Here is a 23192-nt window from a genome sequence, read left to right as displayed (position 1 = left end):
CAAGACCCAATCAAGTCAGCCATGCATTGTAACTGTTCACAAACCAAGAATTATATTCTTAACCTAAAAATTGGCATCCAAAGGAACACAGCTGAAGTACTTCTTCTGTCCATACCAACCGTCAGTGGGTATTCCATCCACACTCCTAGAACAGTCTTCAAATCCTCGCTAACCTCACTCACCAGCCTTCTCTGTTGATGGCAGCTGGAGTCTTGCTGAATCTCAGATGCTCAGTTGAGATCTCAGCACATTCCTGGGCAAGAGAGGGAAACTTTTGAGCTACTCCAGGCTGGGGTTTCCTTATAACTATGAATCAGGCAAGAAGCCACTTTAATTTTATTCGTTTGAGTGATAGTTCTGTGCCCCACCTCATGGCTCGGAAATACATACCTTGAGAGAACAAATAAATCAACAAAAACAAACAAACAAACAAAACACCCCAAACCTCTACCTTTTTTAGAGTTTGGGGTCCATGAGAAGCCAAGCTAGTTTTTACAGGTAGGGAATATTTTAAGTTCCTCAGCTGATAGTTTAACAGCTCTTGTCTAATGGTTAACACACAAACCTTCCCTAACCAGAACATTTATGGAGGATGACTTTTTAACTGGATCTAAAAGCAACCTTTCCCCCAAAAGCCTGTTAAAAATTACACGCTTGGAATTTTGTCCTAGGCTGACTCAGCTACTGGATTCTCTTTTAATTTCTTGGGGGAGGGGCAGGAGAAGAAGATAAATAAGCATATTACATTTAATTTGGCCCATTTTAATCTGGTGCCAGGTGTGACTCTGGCTGAAGGTAGGATGACCAAACAGCCCAGTTGGCCTGAGGTACAAGACTTTTTATGACTTGGCAAGATGGGCTGAGTTGACCATTACCCTAGAAAGGAAATCCAACTCTCACAGGTCATGAAGAATCATAGGCCCACAGCATGAAAGAATTTGCCCCGGTAACAAAATAATAAAGCTAATAATGACTGCAAGGCTGGGACCAGTAACCCAATGCCCTAAATCTTAGTCTAGGGCTCCCCAGACCCATTGTCCTTATGGTAGTGAAATAAAGGAAGTTGAGTTTGATTCTGGTTTGTGGGCATTTGGCTGCTTGATCTAATGCACATGTAAATAAGTGAGAAACAACCACCCAAGAACATTCCTAACCAGTAGTCATAAGGGTGCTATGGATGAACGGTCGCTCCACCCACCCTCAAAGGAGCATTACTCACAATAGTGAAGATATGAAGAAACCCAGTGTCCTTAGCAAGTAGATGGACAAACAAATATGGTACAGATATACAGAGTAATATTACTCAGCCATAGAGCAAAAGGAAATTCTGATATTCATTATCTCTTTAGATGAAGCCTGAGGGCATAGACAAAATAAGAGAAGCTTTGGGGCTGGGGAAATGACCCAGTGAGTAAGGTGGTTACCACATAAACATGAGGACCTGGACCCCTAGAACCCACAAAAAACAGGGTACAGCAATACACATTGTAACCCCAGCTCTAGCGAGGCAGAGTCAGACAGCTCTCTGGAGCCCATGGGCCTACCACTCTAGCCAATTGATAAGCTAGCTCAGGTTCAGGGAGAGATACTGTCTCAAAACACATTGTGATTGAGAAAGATCTCCAGCTTCCACACTTGAATACAAGAATGCACACACACACACACACACACACACACACACACACACACACACACACGAAGTGTAATAAAAATCTTTTAAAAAACTGTCTAAGGTAATGAATGTTATGTGTATACACCACAGTTTTTAAAAGATAAAATAAGAGGCCAGGCGGTAGTGGCGCATGCCTTTAATCCCAACACTCGGGAGGCAGAGCCAGGGGGATCTCTGTGAGTTCGAGGCCAGCCTGGTCTACCAAGTGAGTTCCAGGAAAGGCGCAAAGCTACACAGAGAAACCCTGTCTCGAAAAACAAAAAAAAAAAAAAAAAAAAGATAAAATAAGAGCTACAAATAGCTTATCTATTGCCTGGGCCAGTGCTGCCTTTAAAGACGTCCACAAGTGCTTCGTGGCTATTGGTTAGCTTTGGGATGTTTTGTCAAATCAAATCATGTTCTTTAGATGAAGAATTTGGCTTGCATTGGTATTTAGTGGCCTTCTGTTACCTAGAGCACAGCCTTCCCAGATGCACAACCCCCCCCCCCCCCCCCCCCCCCCCCGCCCTGTACCTATCGGGAGCTTGCTGTCTGGCAGAGGTACATGCTGTGCTCCCCACATGCATGTACATTTTCCCAACAGATAACTAACAGCAAGGACTAACATTTCCTTTAACATTTGTGTAGAAGGAGGTTCTCCTTGAAGCTGACTGAGCTCAAGTGTCTAAATCCTGCTTTAACAGGTTTTCAAGACCCTGGAAGAAGATTTAGCTGAGCCTTTTTATTTAAAGAAACAAACAAACAAACAAACAAGGTGTCTTTTTAAAAAATGTATTGCAAACTAGGCATTGGAGGTGCATGCCTTTAATCCCAGCACTCAGGAGGCAAAGGCAGGAGGCTCTCTGAATTTGAGGCCAGCCAGGACTACACAAAGAAACCCTGCCTCAAACAAACAAACAAACAAAAAATGTATTACATTTATGGATGTGTGTGTATGTGTGTGTGTGTGTGTGTGTGTGTGTGTGTGTGTGTGTGTGTGTGTCAGGGCACAGGTGTGGAAATCTGAGGATCCCTACATCTTATGGATCCTGTGCCACTGTCATTCTTGTTAACTGAGTTTTTTTGGAGACATACATTCACATAAAACTTCCAAAAGTTGGATTTACCTTCTTTTTATTACAGAAGACTTTCAAAGACTTATAATCACCAGGCCTCACAAATCTCTGCCTTTCCACTTCTCTGCTAATCACTTTCCATAGGCACCTTATAGACACTAGACAATCGTTTACCTCTGCCTCTTTGATGAAGAAAGTGGGTGTATTCACTGCTTTCTTTATTGTTATGACCAAAAGCAACCTGACAAGACGCACCCTAAGGAAGGATGGAGTCACTGCCATTTCCAGGTGGAGGAGATTTTACATTCCATCATGGCAGCAGGAGTGAGGCAGCTAATCACATTCTGTCGGCAGTCAGGATGCAGAGGGGATGGAAGCTGACACTCCGCATCCTTCCCTTTGGATCACAGCTTAGGGATCATGTTTAGGGTGGGTCTTCCCAGCTGAATGATCAAACCTAGAAATCCCCTCCCAAACATGTCCAGGGGCATCTCTGAGGTGATTGTGAAACTTGTCTAGTTGACAGCTGATATCAATCATCACACTAGGTAACTGGTCACAGCTACCCCACGAGGGAGGGAAAGGTAAGGATTTACCTAGACACTGGAGCCCAGCTCTACACCTCCACTGAACAGAAGGGCTGGCCAAACCTAACTCCACTGCATGCCAGATCGAGTGTGGACCTAATCATTCTATCACTCTACCTGATGCAACTACAATAACAATGATTTGGTCTTTGAAAATGGTGATTGCTTCAGATGATTTGGGGGAAACATGTATTTTACAGGACGTTCCTGTCCCAGGCCCTACTTAGTATTTTTGTTTGTAGATGGAAGCCAATTTTGAAAGAGTAGGGGATAAAAACAGTAGGGCTGAAGAGGGGACAGGAAAAACCTGAGATGTCATTCCACACTAAGGGACAGTCTCCTCCTACCCTCCAGCTTTGTCTCTTGGGAAGTTCCACTTCGCTTTTATCTTTTACTTCTATCTGAGCTGACCCTTCGGCCTTCTTCCACACTGGGGTCCCCATGTCTATTCTGAAGGCCCTAAGTCAAAGGCAGAAAGGAATCTTTCCTGTAAACATCCTCTGGGCCCCTCCCGGAAAAGGTGAGCAGCAGTCACCGCATCCTGTCTTTATTCTGAGTCTTGGGGATGGGGAATGGGAGGGGTGGGGGTAGTGTTTCTGGGCCAGTGGGAAGAAGGAACTGGAAGTGTCACGGGATTGAAAACATCCTCTGGCAGAGGATCTACTCTCCAGATTTGGAAACCCTGGCTTAGAAAACTCATCCATATACTTCGCAGCCATCAAGATGTTGGTGGTGGGTATGCTTGGGTCCACCCCTTTCATGAAATGCTGATTGTGGACTCAAAATGTTGTGGCTTCAACCCAAAGGCACACCTCCACCCTGCTCCAGTTTCTTGTCTCCTCCCCCAACGTTTTAGGTTTTGATTTTCCCTATTTCTGGTTGCAAAACAATGATCACTCAGCTGGCCAAACCTCAGGGTCACTTCTATGACCTCGCTCTCCTCCCATCCCATGAATCATCAAATACCACAGATTTTCCTTCCTGTGAGTGTCCAAAATCACTAGCTGGTTTCCATTCTCTTTGTTGATGCTTTGTTCTGGGCTCTAGGTCTGAGATGTTGCAATTGCTTCCTGGCTGATCTCCCCATATTTATAAGTGCACTCTTCTATATGTGGATTTGCCATGTAACTGAGCAGCCAGAAGCTCCAGGCTACCTCGCTTGGATGGGGACCTGTTTCAGGTGAATGTACTTGACTTTACATTTGCAGCTTTACATTCCTAGTCCTCTCCAAACCCTCTCCATTTTGCACTCAGCTGCCAGAGTTATCTACAAGGAGAAAAACAAGTCTTCAGCGTTTGGGGCAGTTCTGAGTTCACAAGAAACCTCAACAGAAAAATGCTTGCCCCACCTCATCGTCAGACTTTCCCACTCTTGACACCCCATACTGGAGGAGTACATTTTAAACTGATTAGCGAGCGAATGTCAATGTCACAGTAAGTTCCTAGTTTACATGAAGATGGATCTTTGGCGGGTGAGTGGCATTCGAGGGGGTGTCTCAAAGGACATTCGCTGTATTTGTGCGAAAATTGCCTTAAGTAACATGGTGTGATGTCATCTAAAATACAATTTTAAGACTAATTATTGGAAAGTATTGCTCTGCTATGTCACTTTCTGCTTTAAAACTTCCAGTTGGGCTGAGCAGTGGTGGTGCCTTTGACGGTTGTTACACTTGAGTGGCAGAGGCAGGTGGATCTCTGAGAGTTCGAGGCCAGCCTGGTCTACAGAGTGAGTTCCAGAACAGCCAGGACTGTTACACAGAGAAACCCTGTCTCAAAAAACCACAAAACAAAAACAAACAAAAAAAGCCCAACAAAAAACCATTCTAGCTGCTCATTAAAGTACTGCCCATTCCCCAGTCAGTGCCCACGCTTAGACCTCTAATGCTCTCCACGCTCTGCCCAAGTCATACCTACCAACCTTATTTCCCAATAACAAGCCTTCCAGGACAGTGGTTCTCAACCTGTGGGTCATGAGTGCTGTGGATATCGCTCTGTGTAAATAAAGTTCTGATTGGCCAGTGGCCAGGCAGGAAGTATAGGCGGGACAAGAGAGAAGAGAATTCTGGGAAGTAGAAGGTTGAAGAGAGACACCGCCAGCCACCGCCATGAGAAGCAACATGTAAAGACACTGGTAAGCCACAAGCCATGTGGCAAAGTATAGATTAACAGAAATGGGTTAATTTAAGATAGAAGAAGTAGATAACAAGCAGCCTGCCACAGCCATACAGTTTATAAGCAATATAAGTTTCTGTGTGCTTTCTTGGTTGGGTCTGAGCGACTATGGGACTGGCGGGTAAGAGAGATTTGTCCTAACTGGGCCAGGCAGGAAAACTCCTAACTACAAATGGTGCCCAACGTGTTGGCAAGAGTTTCCACCTAAAACCTGAGAAAAAAGATTCTAAGACGGAGCTAAAAACAGCTTCCTAGTTGTCTCTCTCAAGTTAGCAGCAGCCTGCTGGTTTGAACTACTATGGCGGGTTCCTGGCGTGTGCATCTGACCTGCAGTGCGGCGGGAATGAGGAGTCTACAAGCGGCACTTTACTCTGCTGCGTGGTAGATTTAGCCTTTGCTAGTTTAAAAAAAGAAAAAAAAGTTTCTGGGCTATGCGCTGCTTTGATAGAACTGCTTCTGATAGTTGATGGTACACATGGCTCCAGACCCAGAGCTGGCAGTAAACTGTACCACCGCCATGTTGGGAAACTGAGGTGGGTGGAGCCAGCAGCCACAGTGACGTTTCAGTCTTACAAAGATGGATATTACACAGAGAATCTGGTTTGTCTTGTCTTTGGGATTTTTAACCACAGAAAAAGATTTGATCATAAAAGCTGTTGAGTTAAACAAATATGTAAATTTTAAAGGTACCTTGACTTCAAAATTCGGATATAAGGATATGTTGCTTTGGAAAAGAGTCTCTGCTTTTGTTTCCACAGAAAGCCAGAGGCTATGGATTTGTTCCAGATTAAGATACATCAGGTTTGATCAGCCAAGACCACCTGAAAGGTCTCCGATGACACCATGGCCCAGATGATCTGACATTCAGAATGGTTTCAAGGCAACTGGCTCAGAGGTTCACCCTAATGGACTACTCCATAATCCTAAAATTTTCTTTGTGTCCCCATAAGATACAGTGCCCCCGTCCAGCAGGAAATAGTAAGACAAACTACGCCCACATTCCCTAAATTATCAAGTTGGCTTTGGAGATGGAATTGGCTCACTCCTTCTCTAAACCCAGACATATTGCTAAAAGAAAGGGTTAAGAGATTCTTGTGTCCCAAATCAGAAGAGCCCTCTGGTGTGGGACAGAGAAAAACCAATATTTTTCTTTAAAGCAGGTTGATTATAAATGTGATCTCTTTCTAAAGAAGAAAAGGGGATATGACATAGATATGATAGGATGAAAAGGTAGATTAATGAACTTACTTCTAAAGAGCAACAACTCATTTAAATGTTTTACATTGGTATAGATTTTAGTCTATTGATACAAACTTAAAGTTAATTTTGTTATACTGTGTGTATATTTCTAATCGTGTTTGACGTATTATGTTTGTATAGCTCATTTTAAATTGTAATGGATAATTAAAAATAGATTAATAATTAGTCATCTATGATAATCATACTCGTAGCCATGTTAGTTAAGTCTTCTACGTATACATAGAGATATTTCAGACAGATAGGTAATATTCAAATACTTCAAAGACCTACAGAATATGGCATTTAAAATACTTTTAAAATTTAGACTTTCTGGACAGTGAGACATGTCTGCTCCTGACAGCACCAATTTACTTCAGAGAGGAGGATGGGCATTGAAGACACTTCATATGGAGTTTATCTTCACCTTGCAAAAATAGCCATTTGGGCAAGAAACTGTTCTTGCCTGGACTGCTCGATCAACTGGACATGCAGGACCCATAGAAAGGTGACCACTGAACTTTGTTTGACAAAATGGTCCTTCAGGTTCCTGCTTCGCAGAGGAAACTGCCAGACATTCTACAGGACACTGAGAGAAGTGATCGAGAGACTCTAGCCCTGTGGGCTGAAGACAAATGCTCCAACTTTACAAAGGAACATTAGGTGACTGTCCAGGCTGCCAGCTGTCTCTGTCTACTCTTGCAAGACTCCTGAAAAATGTGTACATCCTTCTCCCGGTTCTCAGGTAATATTATATCCTTCTGAGGTCTTTGATGTGGTTGAAGACTAGATAGTTATAATTTCCTCAATTATGATAAAAGATAAGCTAGATATAAAACCTTAGACTCACAAATATAAGATAGATAGGGTATCTTCTTTAATATTGTAACTGTAATTCTTGCTTGATAATTGTTTTGTTATATGTAATTGTACTATGTAAAAGTTAAAACCTTCCTTAAAAAAAAAGAAAAGGGGAAGTGCTGTGGATATCGCTCTGTGTAAATAAAGTTCTGATTGGCCAGTGGCCAGGCAGGAAGTATAGGCGGGACAAGAGAGAAGAGAATTCTGGGAAGTAGAAGGTTGGAGAGAGACACCGCCAGCCACCGCCATGAGAAGCAACATGTAAAGACACTGGTAAGCCACAAGCCATGTGGCAAAGTATAGATTAACAGAAATGGGTTAATTTAAGATAGAAGAAGTAGATAACAAGCAGCCTGCCACAGCCATACAGTTTATAAGCAATATAAGTTTCTGTGTGCTTTCTTGGTTGGGTCTGAGCGACTATGGGACTGGCGGGTAAGAGAGATTTGTCCTAACTGGGCCAGGCAGGAAAACTCCTAACTACACATGAGCCCTTAGGGTTGCCCATCAGATATTTACATTGCAATTCATAACAGTAGCAAAATTACAGTTATAAAGCAGCGAAGTAAACACTTGTACGGTTAGGGTCACCACAACATGAGGAACTGTATTACAGGGCTGCAGCATTAGGAAGGTTGAGGACTACTGCTCTAGGATTTCCACAGAAGGTACTAGCTGCGGACTCCCAAGCAGGCCATCCCAACTGCCGCATTTACCTCTATACCCACCATCTCCACATAGACGACTGTGAATCTGTGTGACACAAAGGAGCAAAGGCCTCCGGATGTGTGTCTGCTCCCAGTCGACCTTGTAAATCTCACCCAGTTTATGCCCCTGGTCAGCCTGTTTCCCTGGCTCTGATCCTGCCTGCCTCACAGCAGCAGTTTCTTGGCATGAAGGGGTCTTAACTGGACCAGCAGTGTTTATAAAAATAATTATAAAAACTAATATAGGGTTGTCAATTCTGTACTTTGACAAATAGGAACTTAAAAAAATTCTCCTCTCATGATTATGCTATTGAAGAAAAATAATTTTATCTCTTATCATGGAAAAAAATCATCTCCAGCTGGGCAGTGGTGGCACACACCTTTAATTCCAGCATCTGGGAGACAGGCAGAGAGATCTCTGAGTTCAAGGCCTGCCTGGTCCAGGATAGTTAGAGCTATACAGAGAAACCCTGTCTTGAAACAAACAAACAAAACTCCAAAGCGTCATCTCAGAATAACGACCACTTCTTCAAGTGTGGCACAGTTAGTTTTGGAAAGTTGACTACGTTCCCAAGATCGTGTGGCTGGGCGGTGTGTGTGTGTGTGTGTGTGTGTGTGTGTGTGTGTGTGTGTGTGTAATAAAAACTGCTCCGACAGACGGTGCCTTTGGGAGTCGGCTCCGCAGCCCTTTCTGCTTTCTACCACCTGCTGACAGCTTAAGCACAGGAGCCTGGGGCACATCGTGCACTGTCAAGTCTTTATTTAACATCTTGTGCACATTTGTCATTTCCTCAACTCCGAGGTAAGCTTTCTAAGGAGCCAGGAAAAGGACTGCACCTTTAACTCTCCGGTGAAGCCAGGCACATAGAAAATGTTCCAGAAATATTTACTGAATGAATGAATCAGCCCAGGGTAGGCTCTCTAAGCCTGTGGTAACCCATAAATCCTGTCTTAATGGGTTGTGAGCACCCATCCTGGGGCCATTTCTTTCAACAGACTCCTTCAAAAAGAGGTAGCCGGTACAAATTGCTTTGCTTTTGAGTGAAACCAGAAAAATAATAATAATAATAAAATCCCATATGAAAAGTCAACAGTTTCTTCCTTGAGGCAGTAGCAAGCCTCAGCAGAGAGAAGCGGGAGACAAACACACCTTTTGTAGCTTGTCATTTAGTTGATCCCAGTTATTTAGGGCTTTGTTGGTAGTCATGTGCACAGTATGTGCCTCTGGCTTAGCTCCCTAGATCGGGAGCTTGGCTTTCATCCTGTGGCTCCCACCCATGTGCCTAAAGCCTCCACAGTACCCATGTCGTTTGCTTCCTTCCACCTGGGTGATTTAAAAAAAGAAGGAAGAACAAAAGGAGGAGGGGGTGGGGAGAGCACCGCCCAGGACTTCTTGGCCAAACCTTGCTCTTAGATTTGGAGTTGTTGTAGAGCAGCATCAAAAACATTGTTTTCACTCAGCATCTGGAGTCAGCTCCCCAAAATATAAATTAGTTGACACCACACGGTTCTGTAAAACATCCATTAGCTTTCAATGCAATTCCATTTAACAGCTATTGATTGAAAACCTACTGAGTGCTGGACCCTGTTGTTAATGTTGGGGATATATTAGTAAATAGACTAAGAAAAATTTCTTTCTTCCTGAAGTTTATGTACTACCAGAGTGGCTAAAAGAAATATAATAAAGAGCAAATTATTACTATACTAGAAGGTGACAGACACGATGGAAGCCACTGGACAAAGGAAATGTTACAGTTCAGATGGAATGGACAGGGTTAGTTTCCCTGAAGCTAAGATTTGGAGGAGGTGGAGAGCGTGCCCACGAGGCTATGTGGGAGAAAAGGAGATGCCTTGCTGTAGCATGAGCTCACCCAAGTTCTTTGTCAGAGCCAACTTCTTTGTCACCGTTCACATGCACGATCTCCCTCATGCTACCTCAGCCATCTCTTTCCCATCTTGCAGCTTCCACAGACACCACCACCACTACCACCACCACCACCATCATCATCATCCTCTTTTCCTGGCTTTGGCCAACAACGTTCATCTAGCTCTTGAGTGACTTTGAGTGACATATAAATGTCACCTTTTGGGATGGGCTCTCTTTGTCCCCTATCATAACTTAGAAGCCCTCACAAAATTATATTTATCACCTTCCCTTCAGATACTCAATAAACACTGTTTGAATGAATGAACCCACCTAAAAGCTCAAGTAGGATGATCTTTTTGAGGACAGGAATCCTGATTCGTTTACTTATGCCTAGAGCCAGGCACATTGTTGAAGGTATCTAATAGACTGTGTCTTCATGAATGAGCTCCATCATGGAGGGCAGTATTGTGGTTTGGGTGTGACATGTCCTCCAGGGGCTCACATGTTTGAACACTTGATCTTTAGCTGGGGGACAGCCTTACTGTTGGACTTCGTGGGAGGAAGTCGGTCACTAGGAGCTGGCCTTGAGATTTCTTAGCCTGGCGCCACTTCTGTCCTCTTTACTTCACAACTGTAGATGCAGCCAGACCAGCTCCCTCAGGCTCCGCCCACCACACGACTTCCATCTTAAGCCCAAACATACTCTTCCCACCTTTACACAGCTTCTTATCAGGTATTCAGTCAGGGCGTCGAGGAAAGCAACTAACTGGAGTGGAGAGAAGGACCTTGCTGTAGAATATTATTTTCAGATGTGTTACTTTTGTTCATGCTGTGGAACATCTGTTTAATGATGCAAAGATGTGTTGCATTCTTTTATGTTGCATTTGTTTAACTCTGTGAAGCTTGTGTTACTTTTTTGCCTGCTAAAACACCTGATGGTCTAATAAAGAGCTGAACAGCCAATAGTTAGGCAGGAGAAAGGATAGGCAGGGCTGGCAGGCAGAGAGAATAGAGTGAAGGAGAAATCTGGGAGGAAAAGAAGAAAGAACGAGAGAGGAAGGAAGAGGATGCTAGGGACCAGCCACACAGCCACAGAGCCACAGAGCCACAGAGCCACATGACCACAGAGCCACACAGCCACACAGCCACACAACCACACAGCCATATAGCCACACAACCACACAACAGCCACACAGCCACACAGCCACACGGCCACACAGCCAGACAACCACACGGCCACAGTCACACAGCCACACAGCCACACAGCCACACAACCACACAGCCACACAGCCACACAACCACACAACAGCCACACAGCCACCCAGCCACCCAGCCACACAGCCACACAACCACACGGCCACAGTCACACAGCCACACAGCTACACGGCCACACAACCACACGGCCACACGGCCACACGGCCACACAGCCAGACAACCACACAGCCACCCAGCCACAGCCCCACAGCCCCACAGCCCCACAGCCACAGTCACACAACCACACAACCACACAGCCACCCAGCCACAGTCACACAGCCACACAGCCACACAGCCAGCCATGGAGTAAGAGTAAAAGTAAGATATACAGAAGTAAGAAAGGGAAAAGGCCCAGAGACAAAAGGTAGACAGGACAATTTAAAGTTAAGTAAAGCTTGCAAGAAAAAAAAATGAGCTAAGGTCGGGCATTTATAATTTAAGAATAAGCCTCCATGTGTGATTTATATGGGAGCCAGGTGGCAGGCCCCCCAAAAGAGCAAAGAGCTAAAGAGTAAAAACCAAACAACAACAGGGCCTAGTAATAGTGTGTTCAAGTTTAAGTACACTAACCCTTAAAGACAAGATGAAGGAGGGGCCATAAAGCACTAAATTGTGTTGTGGGGAACAGATTTTCCTCCATGCTTCAGCTTTCCCCAGCGTGGAACCTTTCTTCTGGGTGAAACAAGCTTTGGTTCAACTCTTAGCCCCGATGGGCCCTTGCCCAGCCAGTGAAGGGTCAGATGGGACTATCCCCAATTTCATGGAAGCCCTAGTTTCCTCTGCAGAAAAATTCTATCTAACATAACGATACTGCACATTGTGGGGGGGGGGGGGGGGGGGGGGAGAGGTAGGGTACAATCACAGGCTGCAGTGCCTGGTTTTTAAGTGTGTGCTGGAGTTCTGAACTCAGATCCAACTGGGTCATCTCCCTAGCCCCACTTGGTCTCACAATGTAGCCCTGGCTAGTCAAGAACTTACTGTGTAGATCAGGCTATCTTCACACCTTCAGTGAGCCTCTTGTCTCTTGAGGGCCAGGATTATACTACATCTGGTTTATGTAAAATTTACAGGCTGGAGAGATAGATGGCTCAGAGGTTAAGAGCACTGTCTGCTCTTCCAGAAGTCCTGAGTTCAATTCCCAGCAACCACATGGTGGCTCACAACCATCTATAATGAGATCTGATGCCCTCTTCTGGCATAAGGCAAACTTGCAGAAAGAACACTGTTTATATAATAAATAAATAAATCTTTAAAAAAGATTTACAATAGATAAATTTGTATGATTTCTCCTACTAATCTGTCTTTTATTATAGGTGCCCAAGAACTATCAGTGATAGTTCCTACTCATCAAGTGTGTGGTACGTACACCTTACTGCTATTTGCTTGGAAAATGCTGTAAGAATGATTTCATTAATGTAAAGATTCCATTTAATCCCTGTCTGGTTTCAAAATACACCTTAGGTGACCTACTAAAAGGAAGCAACATAATTGAATCAAAAGAAATTAATCAGAGCAAAGAAAAATAAGAACAAGACAGAAATTCCAACCACAAAAGCACAGCGGTTACTGAAGAGACCACAGACTTGGCTCAGCAAGAGGAAGGAGACAGACCAGTTATGGGATCCACAGTCTTTTGTAAGACACACACAGAGGCCAGGAGCTCTGAGAGTAGGGGAAAGATTTTCCCATGCTGCCTCAGGAGGAACGTTGGTGTAACTGGAAATCTCTGGACATCCCTTTTTTTTTTTTTTTTTTTTTTGCTGGGGGGGAAAAAAAGGCACACTTAGGTTCTAGCCTGTCTCCAAAGAGACTCTGGAAAGAGAAGACAGGAGATTTGCGCCTTTAGGTAAGAGCCTCAGGGAACCTCCTGGCAACTCACATGGACTGTACCAAGGGGTGGGGATTCTGGGAAGGAAGGGCACAGCAACTCACTAAAGAGATAAGTATCCCTCCTCTATCCTTAGCACAGCTTAGAGTGAGCCTGCCTTCCTGGGGTGGGCCTGCTTTCTTGACGGGTGGTCCCGTGGCAGGGTGATTGATCCACCCACCTGGAATGTCAGGCTGAGGAGTTCAACCTCCTGACCAGAAGGAACTGGTTTGCTCTGAAGGGGCATTTGATGTTGTGTGTCACTCGTGTCAAGGATAACATTTAAAGTCTGTGAGTTCCCACTAGCTGTTTGCTATGTGTCGATCAAGGGGCCTCAAGTCAGCACTGATTGTCAAACTAAACCCCTCCACAACTAAGTTCCTCTAAGGGGCAAAATGATGAGCCTCAAATGTGCTGTCTTTCAGTTATCTGAGCTGATCGGGAGAAGATTTAAAATACCTAAAAGAATTGAATGGCTGGGGGTAAAGGTGCTTGCTGCCAAGCCTGGGGACCTGAATTTGATCCCTGGAACTCATTCGGTGGAAGGAGAGAACCAATTCCCACAAGCTGTCTCCTGACTTCAAAAAGCATGGCATGGCACACACATACACACACACACACACACACACACACACACACTCACTCACTCACACAGAGTAAATAAATGCATGGTTAAAAAATGCAGAAGTAGTTCCTCTCTACATGTCATATCACCCATCAAGCTTACATCTCACGTAAGAATGAGCATCAGCAATGTCAGGGATGGGTTTTTTGGCAGCCACATGTCAAAACTCTGTAGTACTGATTAGACACACAGGGACTGCACAGAAGAGCTTGGTATTCACTTGTAAAAACCAAGGATCCAAACAAGCCAGACACCTGCCTGGACCCATCCTTGGAAAGATGGAGATTAAAGTGTACCCATGGGCAAGGGCTAGATTCTCTTCAGAATACGGTCCTCCTTTGCTCTCATAGGAGAGTAAACAGGCACCCAGGGCCTGCAGAGCAGCGTGTGGCATGACTAATGGCCCTCCCACCAGGGTCGAGTACATTCCCCCAGCCGAACACAAATTCAGTTCGCTATTACTCTGCTTTGTTTTTGCCTTTGCATGCCTCCCCATCCTATAAGGCAGATAGCTGAGAACTGACTGTTGAAACCAAAACCAAGGGCTTAATGATATGACTGAGTGGTTCGGGATTAACATGCCTAAGACCCTGGGTTCTAGTCTCCACCATGAAAGCAAACAACACCACAACCCTGAAATCAACCTGCAGAGAAGTCATTTTGGATACATGGCTGGGACAGTAGGCTGTTGACTCAGTATGTAACTGGGCTGTCTCTCAGTCTAGACAATGTCACCGGCAAGATGATTTTCCGCGTATGCATGCATGTGAAAGCCAGAGATCAACCTCAGGTGTCATTTCTCACCCACCTTGCTCACTGAGTCGGATCTCTCATTAGTCTGGAACTTTCTCATTAGGCTAGGCTGCTGGTCAGCAGACCCCAGGAAAATGGCTGTCTCTCCGTCCTTAGGACTGGGATTGCAAGTGTGTCTGCACAATACCCCGCTATTTTCCATGGCTTTTGGAGATCGGATTCAGGTCCTCAGGCCTATGTAGCAAACACTTTACTATAACTGATCTATCTCCCCAGTGTTAGCTCCCTCCCGGCTCCTGGCAGCAGGGGAGGATGTATCAGCCCAGGCAGGCTGGCGGGAATGAACTCCCAGTCCATGACTTTGGTTTTTAGAAACTATGTGAAGTTAGTGAATCTTTAAAGTGAGTTGTGCTTAAGGCATGCATTACTCAGGGGGAGGAAATATTTTCAGCACTACTTGAAGTTTTTTATACCTGACTGTGCCTTACAGTGGCTACCCAGCGATCTTATTGTTCTAGATGTTGCTAAAGCTTTACTCATGCGGAACCCATGGGAAAAAAACAGTGATGACTTTCCTCCCCCTGTGGTGTTTTATGTGTGTGAATATTTAAAACTTGTTTGGGATGAATGCACCGAACAATTCACCATCTGTTGTACAAATATTTTTGTAGACCCGAGTCCAAATACCACGAAATCACTGCCATGGCCCAGGCTATGCGAATCGTTTTCTTAGGCAGATTTTTATTAGATACGATTATTCGTGAACTCTGAGACTCTGGGCGGGAACATTAAGATTAGCCTCTAGAAGAAATCTTTTGGTGATGACCTATATTTAAAAAAAAAACAAAACAAAAACCAAAAAAACAAAAAACAAAAAAACAAAACAAAAAAAAAAAAAACATGGGAAGGAGAAGTCACCTTGGAGCTAATTTGAAGGGGGAAAATAACTTTTCAGTTTTGGTTTGTGTTGCCATGCTAAGCAGTGTACAAAGGGAAATCAAAGTGACCCAGTCAGTGACATTCCTACAGTGAGTGGCTGCTGAGAGAAGATAAGGCTCAGCTAGGCCGTGCCAGAGTCGTCTCGGTTCTGTCAGGTGTAATCAGAGCCTTGGGCTTAAAACAAAAGCTGCCACCCTGCTTCCGGAGAAGACACTCCAGGCCCAGTACCCTGCACTAAAAGAGAAAAACGGCAGTTAAACAGGGGGTGGGAGGGTGGGGGGTACATGACTCAGGACACCAAATATCAACAGTGGATTTGTGCCACACCACACCCACTCCTCTCTTTACACTCTGGGTTCATTGCCTAATGTTTCACGTTTAATATAAAGTCCTTCCCTCCGGTCTAGTAGTTGTTTTTGTTTGTCTTTCAAGGCTGTGGCTGCAGAGATGAAGCTTCTCTTCTTAAATCAAGGCAAAGGCAGTTGGTGAGTCTGTGCATCCTGATAGGTTCTGAGGTCACACACACACACACACACACACACACACACACACAGACACACACACACAGACACAGACACACACACACACACACACAGACACAGACACACACACAGACACACACACACACAGACACACACACAGACACAGACACACAGACACAGACACACACAGACACAGACACAGACACACACAGACACACACACACAGACACACACACACACACACACACAGACACACACACTGGCTCTAGGGTAGTAGGTGAAAGAGCATCATTTTTTTTTTTTCCTGAAAGAGCTTATGTGTTTGATCAAAATGTCACTTGGAAAATTGCTCTTGTGGATGAAAGTGCTACACAGAGTGAATTAGAGTTTTCATTTATATATATAATTTTCATTTCATATATAAAAGATAAAACTGAACCAAAGGGCTGTTTGGGAAGATGTGGTGCGGTGTGGTGTATCCTTGCCGCTTCTCCCCTTACTGGTGGGTCTAACTGGATGTCACTTAAAATGACCTCCGAACCCAGGCTAGCCATAGTTCTTTGTTGCTAAGATTATCCCAGAGTGTCTGGGTTTGGGTGCAGCCTCCTTGGGAAACAGGAGAAATAGCAGCTCTCATTTTGGTGATCGGTAAACTAAGGAAGAGTAGAGATGAAGCCAATCTGCTGTGTCAGAAATTGCTGAGGAAATGGAGACCTCTGGTGATGTGGCCCCAACCGGAGGAAATTAAAAGCCTGCTGCCGTGCATGGGGTAAAAACAATTAGCCGTGACAGAGGATCAGGACGGAGTGCAGAATGAATGGCAATCAAAGGAGACTAGCCCACAACAAAAGGCACCAGGCTAGCTCCAAGCCCAGAGGACTCGCTAAAAGTCACTGAGAAATGCTTGCTTTTCCTGGGTTCTGTCAGAGCCTTAGTGTTTGGATTGCTGAAGCTCATAATTTAACCCCTTTATATCCTAAAGTCTCATTCTGAAGCAGATACCTTTATTCATGGGGTTCTTTGAAATATTCCATAACTGTTATGAATACCAGATAAGAAAGTCTGCATAGTTATTGTAAAAAACAAACAAAACCCCCAAACAGCTATACCCTCTCCCTGCTGTGCCAGGAAACACACATCTAAGGTTGGATTGGCTGGCAAAATATTTCTATCAACTTATTTGAGAAGCACATGTATTTGTATTAGATGATAGTATTAGGAAAACAAGATAATTTAAAAAGAAAGAAAACTGTAAAGGTATTTGAAAGTTCTTCTGATGAGTATCAAGATTATTTAAGACCACAGTACACTCTATAACCAACGATAATGATGGGGCTGGGGGGGAGGGAATAGGGTTGTCTTATAAAAATAAGACTTCGATTACTCTTAAAACTAATGTGTTTACCATATGTGATTTTTGGCTTGCAGAAAAAGATTGACCCCAACAAGAAATTTTAGCTGTTGTTGTTTTAATATTTCAATTTGATAATTAATCAGAAGAAACCAAAAAAGCTCCAGGGTTTAATCAACCAAAATGTTAAAAGCGTGGAGAGAAGACAGTTACATCACTGGCCGCACAGTCACTCAAAAGGTGTGGGGGGGGGGGTGGGGGGGTAGATCACAAAGCAGAATGAAGACGCTAAATAGGATTAGAAGACCAGATACCACTACAAAGGGCTGATTTAGGGAACAAAATGGATAATAGGGCAATTTCAGGATTCTTAAAAATCCTCTGTGTCCAGGAAACACATTGACTGCCCCAAACTAAGAAACGAAGAAGCATCACACACAGAGAATGAGTTAAAGGTACCCTGGGAAAAACCGACGCCTCCGATTTCTAAAACTAGCACACTTAAAAAAGAAGAATGGGGAGAGGCTCTGTGTTTGGAACAATAGCAAGAGGGTGTAAAAGTGGGCCAGACGACCTAAAGCCGACAGTGATGGAAGAAGGACCTTCGAGACAGACAACCCAAAGAGATTCTTGGAATACCTTAAGTGACAGTGTGTGTGTGTGTGGGGGGGGGGAACTTGGCCAGTTAAATGAGGTTTTATTTTTATGTATTTTAGCCTCTTTTCTTTCTTAAGGGTGTGGGCAAGCAAAGGTGTCTAAAAGGTAACAGTATACTAACAGTGATAAATTAAGGGCCATTAGGATTTCCCCTCAAATAAATTAAGACGACTTAAGATGACCAAGTCCTTAGTGGGGGGGAATGCTTAGACTTAATAATGCTGCCGCTTGTGCACGCCTGGAGGGCTCCTTGGAAAGACCGAGAAACTCAGGGAAATCAGGACGAAGTAAATCTGGTCATTAACAAGGAACTGACCAAAAAAAGCAGAAAATGGCTAGCCTTTCCCTTGTCACTCAGGAGCAATGAAAGAGAGAGAAAGACAGAGAGACAGAGAGACAGAGACAGAGAGAGATCACTAAACTTTAGATAAATGAGGTTACAGAACACATAGAATACATGTGCTGCATTCACCAGACACAACAATCCAATTTTAGGAAAAGTGTCCTTTTGATTAAAAATCTTCGTAAACTATTTTAGACTTTGGCTGGTATAATAGAATTTCTACCACAGGCATTTATTGACAATTATTTATCGGCATCATTATCATAGTCTACAGAGACTATTTGTTAACTAACATCTTGGTTCCTCAGATAAGGAAGAATTGGGAGCAGATTGTATTGTCCACTCCTTGAGATCATTCTTAAGGAGCACACATCAATGTAGACACAAAGGTACTCACAGGATAACAGTCAGAAAACAGTTGCTGAGTGTGGAGGCACATGCCTTTAGTCCCAGTGCCTGGAGGTGTGGGGGTAGGGGGGTGAGGGGGTGAGACAGAGACAAGCTCTGAGTTTGAGGCCAGCCTGGTCTACAGAGCAAGTTCCAGGACAGTGAGGAGGGCTACAAAGAGAAAGTCTATCTTGGGGGAAAAACCAAACAAACGAGGTAACAGTAGCTCCATACATGTGTATACTCCGCATGCACAAACACAAAATTCTCCCTCTTTAAGAAGTCATCAAAGAAAGGTACACAAGACAATCCTTGAAGACAACGAATGTGCAAAAGATTGTGTGTGTGTGTGTGTGTGTATGGTGTGCGCGCCCACAAGCACACCGGAGCAAGTATAAAGGTAGAGGCCAGAAGGTAACCTTGGGTGTTGTTCCTTAAGTAGATTAAGCTGGCTGGCCACCGAGTTCCATGGACTCTACCTGTCCATGCTTCTCTAGTGCCAAGATTACAAGCGTGTGCCATTAAACGAGTTCTGGAAATCGAACTCAGCTCCTTAAGTTTCCCAGGAAGCCCTTTACTGACTGTTTCCCCAGATGTCAATCAGCATTTCAGATACAGGAAGACCCCCTGGGAAGGCCTGGAGTCAGACCAGAAGCCAGGGCTAGAGAGAACACAGGTGTAATAAGACGTAATAGGAAGGGTAAAGCCTTCTAGTGTGGGGGACAGTTTTGAGACTGGGTTAGGCATGTGACCAGCTGCGTTTGAAGCTTAACCCAGAGGAAAATGAATTGTCTTTCTTAAAATTTGTCTGTGCTTTGATTTCTTCATCAGAACTTTAATAACACTACTTAAGAACTGTTCCAAGAGTTAATGAGGTAATGTGTGTATGAGAACTTTGTAGACAGTTTCAGGAGGAAGAATACAGCCTTGGAGTAGGGATGTAGTGCAGGGCTGAGCACTTGCTTGGCGTGCATGAAGCCCTGGGTTTGATCCTCAGTAAGGGGAAAGAGGAGATGGGCAAGAAGAAAAGAAGGAATGATTTGAGAACGTACACCCTCCTAATTTCCTTGGAGTAATTGATGATTGATTTCTTGTTGCCTCTTCAAATCCGCTGTACTCTCCAAGGACCACAGCCCCACTCTGACTGAGAGTAGGAAGGCCAAGTTTACTGTCATTCCCAACTTGAATGGATTTCCCCCAACTCCAAACATATCCCATTCTGCTCAACTGGCAGTCCTCGCCTGTTTCTGAGAGCACAGAGCCCCTTCCTCTTTTCCAAGGCTAAGGCCCTTATTGCACTGTGTTGTCAAGGGTTCTCTAGTCTGTGGCAGAAAGATCTTTCTCAACAAACCCATTCCCTCCTTGCTTCATTGACTGTCAATTTACACCTGTCTGGAACCATTTGATTTTAGAATTAAGATTCTACAGATCCATACAAATGGCACAGAACATTTTGTGTAATAGGCCTGGAAATATTACTGTTAAAGATGGAAATCAACTTGTTCACAAATAGGACATGTCTTTGTTTGGAAAAGACCTTTGATATGAAAGAGGAAACCTCCAAAGCTAAATTATAGTGTATGAGAAAAGCAACAGGAATTGAAAGCTGGCAGTCCAAGGAAAGGGAGGAAGCAAGAGAAAGAGGTGCCGGATGGTGAGGAAGTGAACTGGGACTGTTGTTGGGGACCCCCCACAAAGCCAGCCAGCAAGCAGTTAAGAATGGCTGAATGAGCTTTTAAGCACAGGCACCTGGTTTTAAGTGATTGGCTAGGTTGTGATATAATTTGTTTTTACCCTCATCATCTACCAGAGTGTACTTACATAACAAGAAAGGTCAACTGGAGTGATTTTTTTTTCCTTAGCAAAAGAAATTTGGGTATGTATTTTCAACTACCTTTCTGATGTCCCATTACTTCAAGCTATCAGATGGAGCAGTTGTTTATTACATTTTACTGTGTGGTGGTGGGGAGATGTATTTGTGTGTGTACACTCAAGAGTGTAGTGTGCATGCAGACCAAGAAATACCTTCCTCAATCACTCTGCACCTTTTTTTTTTTTTTTTTTTTTTTTTTTTTTTTTTTTTTTTTTGAGGCAGGGTCTCTCCCTGAGCTCACCAATGCAAGCCCAGGGTCCTGCTTGCCTTTCCTCTTCAGCACTGGGATTAGGGGTACAAACCACCTCGCCCAGCTTCTTACAGTGGGTTCTGGTCATCCAAGTCCAGGGCCTCTTAGTTGCAGGGCAAGCGCTTTACTGTCTGGGTACTCTCCCTGTACCCCGGACCAATTACTTAATGAGATGTTGAAGCGATTCTAGAATGGACCTTGAAGGCAGCTGTGAAAGCTTGGCATGTGACGATTAATTGAAGAGCTGTCAAGTATCTGTTTAACTAAGGGCATCTGGCTCCACACAGATTTACTGTCCATGGCCTTCATTTTGAAATGCCTTTCTGGAATTGTTCCACCCTCTGTATCTCCTGCTGTCCATCTGCTCTGTTCTGCATTTGGACTGCAGTTCACCCCAAGTCCCTTCATGGCTGCCTATAAGGTTTCCGGCCCTCCCCCTGCAGGGCAGTACTTGCCCATTTTAGATAAACATCCCAGGCCAAGGTAAACAATGGGAAGCTTCGCTGAGGTGTTCCTGTGGGAGGGACACCTAGTAGACCTGTTCCTAGAACTAGGCACCAGGCAGGCCTGAGCTACCATTATTCTGCCTCCAGATACTTAGCAGTGGGCATGTTCTCTGGAGTCCCCAGGCAGAGAATGAAAAAGGGAAGCTGTGAATGGAACCAGGTAAAGCTCCAGAACAAAACAAAAGTTTCCCACTGCAGTCCAAACAATCACAGCCTTCGTTTTCCCTGAACTGAAAGGGCTCAATAAGCAAGGGCTGGACCAATACGAACTAGAACCACGGTGGAGACTTTGCAAAGAGACCATGCATCCTTCACACCAGTGCACTGGAGGGTCTACAGCTTCCTTCATTTTAAGTTTAATTTTTTTAACTGTTATTTTTTAAGCATATTCATGTGTTTGCCCCCATGTATGTTGAGGCCAGAATAGGGTGTCACATACCCTGGGACTGGAGATACAGATGGTTGTGAACCACCATGTGGGTGCCAGGAGTCGAACCCAGGTCCTCTGTTTAACCTGAGCCATCTCTCCAGCCCTCCCTCCCATTCCAAACATCACAGTTCTCTGGGTCCGAACAGAAGGAAGCTTTACTAGAAGGAACAATCTGGGCTGAGAACCACCAGAGGGTCACCGCCTTCTGATTGCTGCCAAGAAGGAAATTAAAACTCAAGATGAGAAAAAAAAAGCTTCAATCAGGGTTGGGGAGGAGGGGAACCATAACTTCAGAGGAGATCTGTTAAATCATCCATGCCTTCCGAGCTGCTTGGACCTAAAGAATGTCAGCAATTCTCACCCTCCCACACAGTTACTCTATAATAATTAGTTTTACTGCTTTTTTTCCCCCACAAGCCATTACCTTAATTATTTTAATTAGATTGTTCATGCACTCAAGTTGTTTACAAGCACTTTTCTTTTTACGGCATATCAATAAACAGGAGGGGGAAACTACCCCCTCGGAGGAAGCCCGGCAGTTTTCATGGATGGGCCGTGGTCCTAAGCCTGGAAGCCAGCATCCCAGGACCACTTTCCTGAGGAGAATGAGAAGCCCTTTCTCCAGAAAAAAACCTGCAAGTCCCACGTGTACCTTCTGTGATCACTGCCAGCCAAAACCATGGGAGTCCTTACCCTGTGTGCAATACGGTCGGTCCTCTGACGAACTCAACGCAGTGTAGCTAGTCAACGTTATGGATGGTCAGTTGCCAGCTTTGATTAAGATTCCTCATTCTTGGCGTTTCTTAGCTATCTAGCTGATCCTGGTTTCTCTTTCTACTAGTTGGGTGATCTTGAAAACATTTTAACTTCTCACATTCTCCATTTACCTAAGGTAAACGCAGCCAACTGGTAGAGTTCCTTGAGAATCACATGTGTCCCGTGCCTCCTTGCCCCTCCTCATGGCTTCCTTCTCTGCCTCCTCCCCCTAGACTTCTTAGGAAATTTGGATGCTACCAAACCGGGATGCTTTGGTTCTAGACGTCAGGGCTCTTTCTAACTTCAAATTCACCCCTAAACTTCTTTACATAAATACAAATGTGAAGGCTGGGGGTGTGGATCGCTTGGTAGACTGCTTGCCTAGCATGCATAAAGCCCTGGGTTGGATCCCAGCTTGGCAGAAACTGGTCATGGTGGCTTATACCTGTAATCCCGAAACTCCCACAAGGTGGAGGCAGGAGGATCAGAAGTTCAAGGTCATCCTTGGCTACATAGTGAGCACCAGGCCATTCAAGCTATATGAGATCCAGTTACAATGGAG

At 44.4% G+C, this 23192-nt stretch overlaps 1 long non-coding RNA gene across 1 annotated transcript in view; it reads right to left on the bottom strand.

Annotated features, from left to right (window-relative positions):
* The window catches only part of LOC118586313, a 44582-nt gene extending 21799 nt beyond the window's left edge, over nucleotides 1–22783 (bottom strand). Inside the window, exons 1-2 of the long non-coding RNA XR_004945294.1 lie at nucleotides 22568–22783; nucleotides 183–253 (exon numbers count right to left, since the gene is read on the bottom strand). This is a non-coding gene — a long non-coding RNA (uncharacterized LOC118586313). The remainder of the gene's footprint in view (nucleotides 1–182; nucleotides 254–22567) is intronic.
* Nucleotides 22784–23192: the final 409 nt, after the last annotated feature.

The sequence above is a fragment of the Onychomys torridus genome, chromosome 6 (genome assembly GCF_903995425.1).
Source record: "Onychomys torridus chromosome 6, mOncTor1.1, whole genome shotgun sequence".
In the NCBI taxonomy this organism is placed as follows: domain Eukaryota; kingdom Metazoa; phylum Chordata; class Mammalia; order Rodentia; family Cricetidae; genus Onychomys; species Onychomys torridus.
The sequence above is the reverse complement of the archived record's forward strand: the minus strand, read 5'-3'. Positions and strand labels throughout refer to the sequence as shown.